The sequence below is a fragment of the Alligator mississippiensis genome, chromosome 1 (assembly GCF_030867095.1).
Source record: "Alligator mississippiensis isolate rAllMis1 chromosome 1, rAllMis1, whole genome shotgun sequence".
Lineage (NCBI taxonomy): Eukaryota > Metazoa > Chordata > Crocodylia > Alligatoridae > Alligator > Alligator mississippiensis.
In genome coordinates, this window is record NC_081824.1 from 106,954,304 (window position 1) to 106,967,542 (window position 13,239).

Below are 13,239 nucleotides of genomic sequence, written 5' to 3' on the forward strand. Positions count from 1 at the left end.
GTCCCCAATACTGTCCAAAAACTTCCTGGGTTGCCTTTGCACTGCTGTATTGCCCTCCCAAGAGATGTCAGGGTGGCTGAAGTCCCCCATGAGAACCAGGGCCTATGATCAGGAAACTTTCACTAGCTGCTTGAAAAAAGCCTCATCCACCACTTTCTCCTGGTCTGGTGGTTTAAAGCAGACCCCCACTACAACATCGTCCTTTCTACTGTCTCCTCTGACCCTAACCTAGAGACTTTCAACAGGCCTATCTCCAGTTTCATACTGGAGCTCTGAGCAACCATATCCTCCTTTTTCCCTTTCTTAAATATGGGCACTATGTTTATCCTTCTCCAACCATCCAGGACCTCTCCTGACCTCTTTTGCGGTGAGGGGCCCAAAACTGGACACAATACTCCAGATGTGGCCTCACCAGTGCTGAATAGAAGGAAATAATCACTTCCCTTGATCTGCTGGCAACAGTCCTACCAATGTGGGCCTGTATGCCATTAGCCTTCTTGGCAGCAAGGTCACACTGTTGGCTCATATTCAGCTTAATACCAGAAATATAAAAGATCCTTTCTTTTCTCCCCATGAAGCAGGGGAGAAAAAATAATTCTTCTCTTTGCCTTCTACAAAATGTAGGCAAAAAAGCTTTTTTTTCTCCTCTCCTTCCAACTCAGGGCCATGTTTGGTAAGTGGTGAGCTGCTGAGAAAGAATTTATTTCTGACCTTTCTCCAGGAGGCAAGAATGTGAGCTCACTGAAGAAGTGTGTGCTCCCTTCTTCTTTCCTCACATGTCTGGAGGACACAACATCAAAGGTGTATTGATCTCTGGTTTCAATGAAGGCATTCAGGCATTAATGAGAGGAACTAAACAATGAGTTTTATGGTAGAGCAGCAGAAGAGCCTCTTGCCTTACTAACTGTTCTCTAAATGAAGGACCATCTTCCAATTACCAACTTCTTCAGTCTTCATAGTTAGGGAGCATCTCTAAATTATAACTTTTATCACTACATCTCCTCAGTTAACAATAACTACAAAAATGACTAACACAAACATCCTTTAATACCCATCTACAGAACAGAGGTTACTAGCACGTCACTCTGGAATGAGTCTTTATTACTTACTTTCCTATTCCCCTTAATTACCAAAAGTACTTAATTTCCAATTTATTTATGGCAGGAAGCTTTTCCTTCAAGGTTTTATGGACTTGAATTATTATACTGGGATCCAGTTGCCACTTTGGAATGGTACGTTTGAGATTAGAAGTGCCGTTAATCTTAGTGCTACATGGAACATTGTTGCTTTTTTACCTGTCCACTTTCACTTGCAGTTTTGGCAGTTGTGCTCCTAGACCTGGCCCAAAATTCATAAACTACAGACCACTGAGGCTGATTTCCTTCTGGATGATATATTTACATTTGTGTCCATAGGTACATTTTGTTCCAGAGGGACATGGTTGCTTCTTTTATTCTGGAACAATTGGTCCTTTCAATAATATACCTTTCACTGGTATATTTGTTCTTGAATAGCCAGTTATTTTAATGTTTTTTGGACTAATTTTTGGTCTCAATTTTAATTTTCTATATTCATGTAACTGGTAACATATTAACCTGAACTACAGTGTCCAATTTAAAGTAAACCACTGTTCCATGCATTTCCAATGGCAAAATCCAGTCTCTTTAATTGATTTTGTTTGATTCCTTCATACATTGCTGATGCACAGGGGATGCATGCACGTGCACCCCATGACAGAAGAGCCGCTGATGCTGCCGGAGGTGCCTACAGGCGGTCACCACTTGCCCGTCCCTCCCCCCTCACCGCTAACACCACTGGCAGCATCTGTGGGCGGTCGCCAATCGCTGCTGGCCACCTCCAATGCTGCCGGTGGCATCTGTGGGTGGTTGCCAACTGCCAGTTGGCATTCCCCAACCCCCACCACCGCCACAGCCACCTGTGGGAGCTCCCCATTCGCCGCTGCCATGCTACTGCCACTGCCACCACCACTGCTGCCTGCAGGTGATCGCCGTGCCCCCGCCCAACCTCTGGGGGCATGTGTCATTCATGTCTCCATGTCTACAAGAACTTCTCCTCCAGTATATGCTCAACTGTATGCATTTGAGGTTTTTGTTTGGGATCTGCAGCACTTGGCAAAATGGTTGCTTTCTTCTGTTACAGTTATAACAGAGCTTTCAAAATGCAGCAAAACATCTGGGGCTATATTGCTTTCTACATATACTGTACACCTTTTACAGTAAAGCTCTCTTTCCTTTACTATTTTCCTTACCAACAAAAAATTCCTCCCTGTGAAGTGACTTCTTACCAGCTGAAAATTCTAACCTGTGAGGTTGCTATTTCTGGCTGTATTCTTTCATGCCTACTTCATGGACGACCCCTTTTGGTACATTCAGCTTTGAAGCTTGGGTCGTCTTACTTTCTGCTGCCCTGCAAATTTTGATTTTCTTTTCTAGGAACAAATCTCCCTTGTATTGTAGCATTTCTTGTAACGTAGTACCAGTCTGCAGTGCTACAAATAATTCTATCTCTAGTCAGAGATGCTGCCAAGTGCCCAAAAGCACAATTTTTACTTAGTCTCTTTAGTTCAGTAACATACAGACTCTACTCTCTCCTGGTACTTGTTTGCACATAAAAAAATCTGTGTTTTTCAAGAGTCATTCTTTTTTTATATGTAGTACTCCTCAAATTTAGACAGTATTATATTTAACTGCATATTTTGGCCACCTTTGAAGGTAAAGGTGTTATAAACAGCCAGAACTTCAGTATGTCAGAAGACTGATGATTTTGCACTATTACTTTTTCTTCTGCTCCTATATCTGCTAGGTACCACTCAAACCTTTGTCTGAACACTTTCCACTTCTCTCCTATGTTGCTTAACGGAAGAAGGGTAGATGGAGGTTGCAACACTTCCATAACTAACTATCCTTTTACTTAGGCTATTCTTGTGCAGGAGGATTACTTGCAGAAGTCTCTGTCCTTCTACCTGGCTGGGCTGCTCTGCTTGTTCTCAGTTTCACAGATTCATAGGTGCTCAGGTCGGAAGGGACCTCAATGGATCATCAAGTCCAACCCCCTGCCTAGGCAGGAAAGAGTACTGGGGTCAGATGACCCCTGCCAGATGCCTATCCAGATGCCTATCCAAGTTCCCAAATTATTTTTCAGTTTGAAACTCAAATTCTTTCAAGTTCTTTCTCATTCATCACTTCTGACACCTTGTAGTCATTGTGGGGTTCAGTGAAGACAATCAGGCATGAATGAGATGAGCTAACAACAAGTTTTATTGTGGAGCAGTAGGTGAACTTCTGCAGACCCTTTGTCTCTCGTATTAATTAGCTACTTTCTAACTGAGGGACAACTCCCAGTTCCAATTTCCTCAATCTCCTTAGCTAGGGACATTTCTCATTTATAATTTCTATCACTACTTAGGGGTGGAATTCTATCTCACTTTGTGCATCTAAATGACAGATTTCTCACCACATAAGTGACATTTTTGGCACTTAATTTCAGGTAGTGTTTTTGCTTCCCCTGCAGCCTGCACACATGAATATGCTTGCATACAGGAGGAAAAAATTAATAGGAGAACATACACAGTAGAATATATAATCCTGGGCAAGTGCACAGCTATGGATGTTGTCAAAAACCCATCTGCAGGAGACCCCCAGAGGCCTGAATTCCTCTCCAGTCTCCACTTGCCCCATGGAACAAACTGAAGTTGCCCTGGTATATCTCCCTACCTCAGCCTTGCTTTCCTTATACCAGACCTTGCAGACACAGCAAAAGAATATCTGCCAGCTTCTTGTGGTCCTCCCTTTGGGAGTTGAAAAGAAAGTATAGGTTCCCCTCTCCATAGAGAGAGCTAGCCTGGAATATCACTTGCCCACAAACCACTCCTGTGGGCAATCAATAAGGAGACAAATAACAAAAGGATTAATTACATAGTATAAAAATTTAGACAAGCAAAATTAACTATAGATTTGGAGACAGAAAAGCAAAACAGGCAAAGTTTCTTACCCTATCATCTGGCCATAGCTCAGCCCCTCTAAGAGACCTGCCAGTGTTTTAGAGATCAGCCTTCCTGCTGATTCTCCTGGCCCTAGCAACTGGGGTCACTGAACCCCTAAAGCCTGAGATTCAAAGACATTGATTCTATCTTAGCTAGTCTCTAAAAAAAAAAGCCTCTAAGACCAGCCCCCCTCTCCTCCATCAGCATTATTCTAATTAATCAGGAGCCATCAGCACCCTCCAGAAATTTCTGGTCTCCCTGGCTACCTAGCATTCCTCTGGCCTCATGGGCCATTTCTCTACAATGCCTTTGCTATAGAGGAGCAAAGGTATTGATTTTTCCCTTGCAGGCAATCAATGCCTTGAGTGTGTGCTAAATACCTCACTTGATTATCTTCCAGATACATCATGACATTTTGAAGGTACATTCATATCAAATATCATAACACACACAGATAAGAAAATGACAACATAAACCCAGCTTCACCCTAGCTACAAACAGAAACTGAACACCTTAGGAGAGACTTTGGCGGACTATCCATGTATGCCATATGGTGAGCCCAGAAAGTAACTTGGTTTTAGGGTGAATCCATGGCAGATGTGTAAGCATGTGAGTCCTGAACATATAGCTGGCCAGAAACACATGACAAGCAAGTGTTAGATGGAGGGGATGCACCCATATTTTTGCCAAAATGCTGAGTGATTAGGGTACTCAATCAGGAGACCTAAGTTTCAGAAATCCATCTCCCTAAGAGGTTTTAACCTTGCATCTCTGATTTCCCAGCACAGTGCCCCAAACAGCATGCCTCACCACATCACATCACATCTAACCTCTAACTCCACAGGTCAGACATTAGCTGGTAATCTCAGCAGCAGTTACAATAGAAGATTAAACAATTGGCTATGTACACCTCTCCCTGGATCCAACCTGAAATTTATCCATACACTTTGCCAATTCTACAGATAAAAATGGTAACTTTAATTATTAAAAATATGTGCATCTTTCCCTTGTTTTTAGTATATGCTTTTCAGATGATCAAAGTTTAAAAACAAAAGATAAAATCTTGATGTTATGAAAAGAAGTAAGGTATGTTTGATGGTGCCCAAGGACACAGAAGGGTTATTTATAAAGCAAAAAGAAATGTTGCACTTTCTTAGGCACTGCATTTTTCTTTTGTTTCCTGTTTTTCTGCTACAATAATTGCAAAGACTCTGAAAGTCTTTGGGCATTTTGGAGAGAACAAAAAGGGCACAAAACATTATTGCAGTTGTAATTGAAGTTTTTCTTTCTTATGTTTTCTAAATCCAATACATATGTTTTCAAGAAGGTGTGATCCTTTCTTGGAGCTAAATTCTAGCTCTCTTGTAGTCAATAAGGCTAGAGCTGGGATTATCATTGTTCTCATGCCTCTTCCCTTAATACCACTGAAAACAGAGGAAAGTAAGAAGGAAGAGATTTTTCAAAAGGAAATAAAGTGACTGAAGATGAAAGATCAATGATGTCCCTGGTACTTCTGCTCGCATGTTAGTCAGGAACTTCTAAAATTCTCATTTGAAGTATTTAATTAATCAGAAATGTAACTCAAATAGAAAAGATAGTGCAGCAAATATGTTTTCCTTGGCAAATATGGAAATAATGGGAGAGAGATGTACAACGCGTAATAGGAGTTAGATTGTAACCTTCTTAGGGGCATTTGTAAATATAACCTTTAACATAAAAACATTATGGGAAGCTGTCCAGAAATAATAATTATAAATAATGCAAGGAGAGAAAATGTAAAACAGAGTATAGAAATTGTGATTTAAGATTTATTGAACAGTTCAAAAGATCTTGAATTGTTACAGATTTATTTTCAGATGTAATTTTTCTTAGCTGTGAGCCACTACATAGCAGATTTATGTCTAAAATTTCAAATTTCATTCCCTTTTGTATGAATGCTTTTATGCACATGTATTTGTTTGCCAACAGTCAATTGTGCAAGCAAATAATATTTTCTTCTATAGACTCTGTTTGCACACACAGACTGAATACAAATGTCCTTGTGCATAAAATTGCACGTACAAAGTTGCACATGGCCAAATGAGGCTAGAAATGTGAGCTTATTTTTAAATAGATTTGGGGTTTTTCTTGGGTTTTTGGGTTGTTTTTTTTTTAGGATTTAAGGACATTTCAGGTATCTTGTTCTATTGGATTTAGCAACAATATTGTCCTTCAGAATGTACTCAGTGCTCTTCTATAGGTATTTCCTTTTTTCCTGTTCTATTTTCCTATGATCGTATTTTCAAGACCAGGTTGGACAGTCATTTGCTTGGGATGGTTTATTCAGAGACAATTCTGCCTTGAGCAGGGGGCTGGATCAGGTGACCTCATGAGGTTTCTTCCAGCCCTACTTTCCTATGATCATACGAACATTGCTTTCTTTAAATGTATTGCTCGAAATATTAAAAATTATTTTTGGCTGCATTGCACAGTGTAGTGCATTTGATAATTTGAAAACATCCAGAGAATACTTCTTCCTGGAAGGATTTGAGGAATTAGTCTGTGCAATTTATGAATTCTGTGTGAGGTTATGAAATCTCCATCTGCTTATTTACCAAACTGCCATGTCTGGGTGTTCAGCCCTTTCTCTTTACTGTCTTTTTACTTCTGTGGTGAGCTGAAATCTCAAAGAGAGGTAATGTAGACTTACTAATAGGTTTACAAATAGAGATGGTCATTCAAAATGGCACTTTAGAGATGGTACTGTAGTGGTGCTTAGCCTATGGCTCATGGGCTCAATTTGTTCCAAGGAGCCGTGTCATCTTGCCTGTGGAGCTCTGCAAGCCACAGTAATTAATGTTGCCACTGCTCCCCGATGCTAAACTGCCAGACCTGTGGGGAGTCCCATGGGTTGGAGAACATAGTGCTGGATCACGCCAGTGTGTGGGGCTGGTCCCTGGCTGGTCCATGGCTGAATGAGAGGAGGACATAGAGGAGCATGTAGAGTCAGTTGGCTAGCCAGATTGGGTGTATGGTGTTGATCCACTGGCTGGATTGGGTACATATGGGGCTGGATGGGTTGGTCACCACCACTATAGACATGAAGCTTGGTCTCCCATGTCCTGGGCATAAGCCGTAGGATATTTATGGTGGAGGGATGGTTTCCATTACACTAAAGTCAAGATATCTCCTTGCTCAGGTCCTGAATCCTACTAAGATGGCTCTTTCATGCCATTAGATCAAATTGAAGTGTGACAGAATAGAAGTATCTTAGGCTGCGCTCAATTTCCCACCTGAGAGAGGGGAGAACTATGCACTTCCTGGGTGAATTAATATTAGGGTGACCGTATTATTTTAAAGGAAATCCAGGACACTGGTCCCTCCTCCCCAAATCAGTGATGACACTGCAGGTAGAGGCAAGTGAACAGGGGCATGCGGCACATTCCTGCAGGGAGGAAGAGTGGCATGGTACGCCAAACAGGCAGGCAGGCAGGCAGGCACTGCTGCTGCTGTGTGGAAGCAAGGCAGGTGGAATAGAGCAGGCTTCACCCCACCTCACACCATAGCGCCTCCTAAGCAGCAGCTGGAGGCAGGGGACAGGCTGGGGTGGGCACTGCTCCAGTCCACCTGCCTTACTTCTGCACAGCAGCAGCAGTGCCTGCCTACCCATATGCCTGGAGCACCCATCTGCGCAGAGTCACCCTGCCCAACTGTGCCCCATGCCCTTGCAATTCTGGGACTTTCTGGGGCTTCAATTTTCACCAACAGGCCAGGAGTGGTTTATGAAATCTGGGATGGTCCAGACAAACTGGGACATATGGTCATCCTAATTAAGATTCACCTCTGAAGGTATTGAAATGCTGCACTTTGAAAGAATGGGAGAGCCCTGCAATTTGGCAGAGCAAAATAAGAACTGTCTCCCAGAGACACACTAGGTTACTATTAAAGGAGTAGGAGATCTATGAGTTTCCAGAGGCAAATACAATCTCCTCCCCCACCTGTCTGGCTGTGTTAGCTTGGAAAAAGTAGCAGCTAATTCAAGGACATCTTGGTTCTGTACTTGTCTCTTTAAAATCATGTGATGAATGAATGAGAGGATCACTCAGAAGACCCTCGGTCCTAGTCCTGTGCTCTGTCCATTATGTCAGAAGTAAATATTTTATTAGCATCCAAGTGATTCCTGAGCCTTGTTCTGCCATATCGACTGTCCTACTGACTTTCAAGAACTTGAAAATTTCTCCTCCTACCTTTTCTTTCAGAGATGAAGGCTATGGACAGAAGGATAAGCAGCAGGGCTTGTGGTCCCCAAACTATAATGTTCTGCTTCTTCTTTGAAAACCACAGACATGAGTCACAGAGACGTGTATTACATTCCTTGAATGCATACGTGATAACCAACCCATTGCAACTGGTAAAAATGTGCCTTCCTTTAAGAAAGGTAATATTCAATATCATTTCCTCTAGAGATGACTTTGACTGCAGGGGTGCATGATAAGCTGAAAAATGACTAAACAGATTATTACAAAATGTGGGATTGTCATCATGTAATTCCAGACATAGTTGTAAAAGTTGGAATGTTAAATCTCACAGCATGGAGATGCAGAAAGATTGAGGCCATCCCAGGGGAAGAAAAATTGAAAGAATGCAAGTTTGTCCTCTCAGTAGTATGCAAATTATTTTTTTACAATATTGTCTTAACTAAAATGGCTGTGGATGGTGTGAGAGTTATCAGACATAGAATCTGAGTTCCCCCTGGTGCTCCCATGGACAAGAAACAAAATACTTCTGTCTGGCAGAGTGTGATATGAAGCTTTCAGGGAGCAAGGTCTCCTTTTGAATGATATCTGGGGATATCTTGAGATTTCATACTGTAATAAGATTTCAAACTGAGTTTAGTAATTTCACCGGATCATCTAGAATGGTTGATTCCTGTCTGAAACTAATTTTCTGATAACATTTATTTTGTTTTGTTATAGGTTCTGAGCATTAGATGTTAAAGCAATGACATTTCAGTAGCATAACGAGGGATGGGAAAGCAAGGCATTAACCCTGGGCACTGATTTAGATAGGGCGCTAGAATACCATTCCCTGGAGATCCTGCCCCCTTGCTGCCCATGCTACAAAGGCAGCCACTGATAAGGAGGTAAGCGCTCAACACTCACCCCACTGCAGTGCAGTATGCCAAGATTCGTAGTTATGTCTCTGTGACATTTAGTTAATGCCTTTCTGAAAGTTCAATACTCCAAACTTTCACTGAAGGTCTGAACTGAAATAGATAAACACACATTAACTATAATAATATTTTAACTAACAAACTAATGTAAACTGACTGACAAACTAAATTAGCAAAGCACTTCTGTATGTGGCAAAAATGCAGAAGCTGCTCTTCTAGGCTAAGTACAGACATTCAGGGGGTATTGGGGGGCAAAATGGATGCCCAGTATCAGGTAAGTTGTGGGGGGGGCAGGCAGGCTGGAGAGGATCGGGAGTCTGATGGGGAATGGGGGGGAGGCACGATCAATGGGTGGATTAGTGGGGCAGGCACAACCCATTGGTGGGGTATGGTGGGGTATGGGGGAGCAGGCATGACCCACAGGTGCTGTGGGGGAAGGGCAGGCACAACTTGTGGGTGGGGTGGGGTGGGGACTTACTTGCTCAACTCTGGCAGTGGCAAATGCTGATAAAAGCAGCTGTACCTGGAGCAGCTGATGGGATGGGGGTTGAGATGGCTGGCTGGAGGGAAGCAAGGGGCCAGGTTGGGGCAAAAAATAGACTAGTGCTGGGTAAGGAGGGAGTGAAATGAACAGCCCTGGGGCTGGGGCCATTGGCCGGGTTTTCTTAGCCCAGGGGCTACTCAGGGGAAGTGGATAGATGTTCCATGCACCAGTTTGACCTAAATTGAATGAGTCTGATAGTACATAGACCCAGATTTCTCTTAAATTGGGTTCTGCAATTTTTAAACTAGCATGCATGCTTGGAACTTCTGTACAGTTACAGGTTTAAACTGATTGTTGGTCACTGAGACTGGGTCTGTAAGTGTAAGGTTGGCATCCGGATGAACTAAATTTAAATTGGGCAGCCATTTTGAACTGCCCAATTAAACTCCTGAATGTCTGTACTTAACCCTAATAATTATGACTACAAGACCTTAATATCACAATGGTTATTAATGCAGTGCTCCTACAAATATCAAAATGCAGCAGTTCTAAATTAATTATGAATACTGGTTATAAGATTACAAAACACTATTAGTTTTGAATTGATTAGCACCAAAAATCAAAATTCTTGTTCCTTTAGATCAGGGGTATTCTGTGGTCCAGGGGCCAATTGTGGTCTCTGGAGCCTTGAAATCTGGCCTGTGGGCTCCCCACTGGTCAAGGATATGGTGGCTGAGGATCAGTAGCAGCTAATACTGCCACCCAACCCACTGCCAAATTTCCAAGACCCGTGCAGTTGCCTGGAACCGGGCCATGACCCTCCCATGGCATGGCCTTATCAGGGCTGAACCACACCACCTTCCCTCTGTGTAGCTTGTTTTAGGCCAAGCCATGCCCCCTTCCCCTGTGCAGGGAATCAGGGGCAGCCCATGTCCCTTCTCCCTGCCGCCCCATGGGTCTGGGCCATGCCCCCTCCCCCTGTGCAGCTGGTTCAGGGCTGAATCATGCCCCCGCTTCTTTGCTGTGGGGCTCAGTTGGGAGCAGGCCATGCCCCTTGTTTTGCATAGCTGGATTGCAGCTGGGCTGACCCTCTGCCTCCCTATGCATGTTTCATAGTTTCATAGTTAGTAGGGTCAGAAGGGACCTAAGCAGATCATCAAGTCCAACACCCTACCATGGGCAGGAAAGGATGCTGGGGTCAAATGACCCTGGCTAAGTGATTATTTAGCGTCCATTTGAAGACCCCCAGGGTAGGGGCAAGCACCACCTCCCTTGGAAGTTGGTTACAGCTGCTAGCCGCCCTGCCTGTGAAGTAGTGCCTCCTGATGTCCAGCCTGAATCTACTCTCAGTCAGCTTATGGCCATTATTCCTTGTTACTCCCGGTAGTGCTTGGGGGATCAGGGACTCTCCCATTGCCTGCTGGTCCCCCTTGACAAGTTTGTAGGTGGCCACCAAATCCCCTCTCAGTCTTCTTTTGTGGAAGCTGAACAGGTTCAGGTCCTGTAGCCTCTCCTAATAGAGCTTACCCTGTTGCCCCCTGATCATGGGAGTGGCCCTCCTCTGGACCCTCTCGATGCTATCCACATCCCTCCTGAAGTGCGGTGCCCAGAATTGGATGCAGTACTCCAACTGCAGCCTGACCAATGTCGCATAGAAGGGGAGGATCACCTCCTTGGACCTGCTTATGATGCATCTATGGATGCATGACAGGGTGAGGTTAGCCTTTCTGACCGTATCCCCACATTGGCGGCCCATGTTCATCTTGGAATCAGTAGTAACTCCAAGATCCTTTTCTGCCTCTGTGCTGACAAGAAGGGAGTTCCCAGCCTGTAGGTATGCTTCTGGTTCTTCCTCCCCAGGTGCAATACCTTGCACTTGTCAGTATTTAAACCCATCCTATTCTCAACTGCCCACCTCTGTAACCTGTCCAGATCTAGTTGTAGCCTGTCCCTCTCTTCTAGTGTGCTCACTTCTCCCCACATCTTAATATCATATGTGAGCTTGAACAAGGTGCTTTTCACCCCCTCGTTCAAGTTGCCAATGAAAATATTGAACAGTGTGGGCCCGAGGACTGAGCCCTGGGGGACCCCACTGCCCATGTGCCTCCAGGTTGAAAATGACTTGTCCACCACCACTCTCTGGGTGTGGCCCTCCAGCTAATTAGTGACCCATTTGACTGTGTAGGCGTTGGCACCACAGTCGCCTAATTTTTTAATGAGGATGGGATGAGAGACAGCGTCGAAGGCCTTCCTAAAGTCCAGAAAGACTATGTCCACTGCAACACCTGTGCCCAAGCCTTTTGTGACCTGGTTGTAGAAAGCCACCAGGTTGGTCTGACAGGATCTGCCTCTAATGAACCCATGTTGATTGCCCCTAAGCATAATCTCCCCTGCTGGTCCTTTGCAGATGCGCTCCTGGATAATTTTCTCAAAGAGCTTCCTCAGGACCAAGGTAAGACTAACGGGTCTATAGTTTCCTGGGTCCTCTTTCCTCCCTTGTTTGAAAATGGGGACCACATTCACCCTTTTCCAGTCCTCTAGCACCTCACCAGAATACCACAAGTGCTCATAAAGCTGTGCCAGGGGTCCCACAATGACCTCTGCCAGTTCCCTCAGCACTCTGGGGTGGAGATCGTCAGTTTCTAAACCCTGCACTCTTTCCTGCCTATGCAGGGGGTTGGACTCGATGATCTATTGAGGTCCCTCCCAACCCTAACATCTATGAATCTATGAATCTAGGACCTGCTGATTTGAACACATCTAGTCCCTCCAGAAGTTCCCTGACTAGGTGCTCACTAACCCTGGGCCTGGCTGTGCCTCCCTTGGGCTTGTCCAGATTCCCAGTGGGGGGGGATGTCCCTGCCCTTGCTCAGAAAATGGAAGAGAAGAATCTGTTAAAGAGATTAGCTTTGTCATCTGTTGCTACCACCAGATTTCCAAGCATGTCCTGCAGAGGCCCCATGTTACTTGGTACCTTCTTTTTACCCCCTATGTATTTAAAAAAGGACTTCTTGTTATCTTTGATCTGAGTCGCTAGTCCCAGTTCCATCTCTGCCTTAGCCTTCCTAACAGCCCCCCTACAATCTCGAGCAGTAGTGGTATAATCTTTCTTGGTGATGGCCCCTCCCTTCCATTGGGTAGATGCCTCCTTTTTGGCTTTGAGGCACTCCTGGATGCTTTTGGTGAGCCATGAGGACTTTTGAGTGCTCTTGCCCCCTTTGATCCACTTGGGGATTGTCACCTTTTGGGCTTGGAGGATCGTTTTTTTAAGGAACGACCACTTTTCTTGGACTCCCAACTCCCCTCCCCTCTGGGACCTCAGTGCCTCCCTGACTAGTCTTCTTACCTCATTGAAATCCTCCCTCCTGAAATCCAGGGCTGCTGCCTTGCTGCAGGCCTTTGACATCCTGCGCTGGATGGTGAATTCCAGTAGGCGATGATCGCTATCGCCCAGGTGGTCAAGCACCCCATGATCAGATGGGGCCCAGCTGTGTCTGCCCTCGGTGCTGGATTGGGCCTACAGACTGAATCTGGGTTGCAGATTCAACCAGATGGGCACTGCCCATCTGGCCCTCTGGATACAAAAAGTTGAGCACCACT

The 13,239-nt window shown here is 44.5% G+C and overlaps 1 long non-coding RNA gene across 3 annotated transcripts in view; it reads left to right on the forward strand.

Moving 5' to 3' along the window:
- The window catches only part of LOC109281138 (uncharacterized), a 72,885-nt gene that overhangs the window by 27,649 nt on the left and 31,997 nt on the right, over window positions 1-13,239 (forward strand). For 2 of the 3 annotated variants that reach the window (XR_009461571.1, XR_009461569.1), the window contains exons 2-3: window positions 8,242-8,420; window positions 8,959-9,125. This is a non-coding gene — a long non-coding RNA (uncharacterized LOC109281138). The remainder of the gene's footprint in view (window positions 1-8,241; window positions 8,421-8,958; window positions 9,126-13,239) is intronic. The other variant, XR_009461572.1, reaches the window with a different exon arrangement.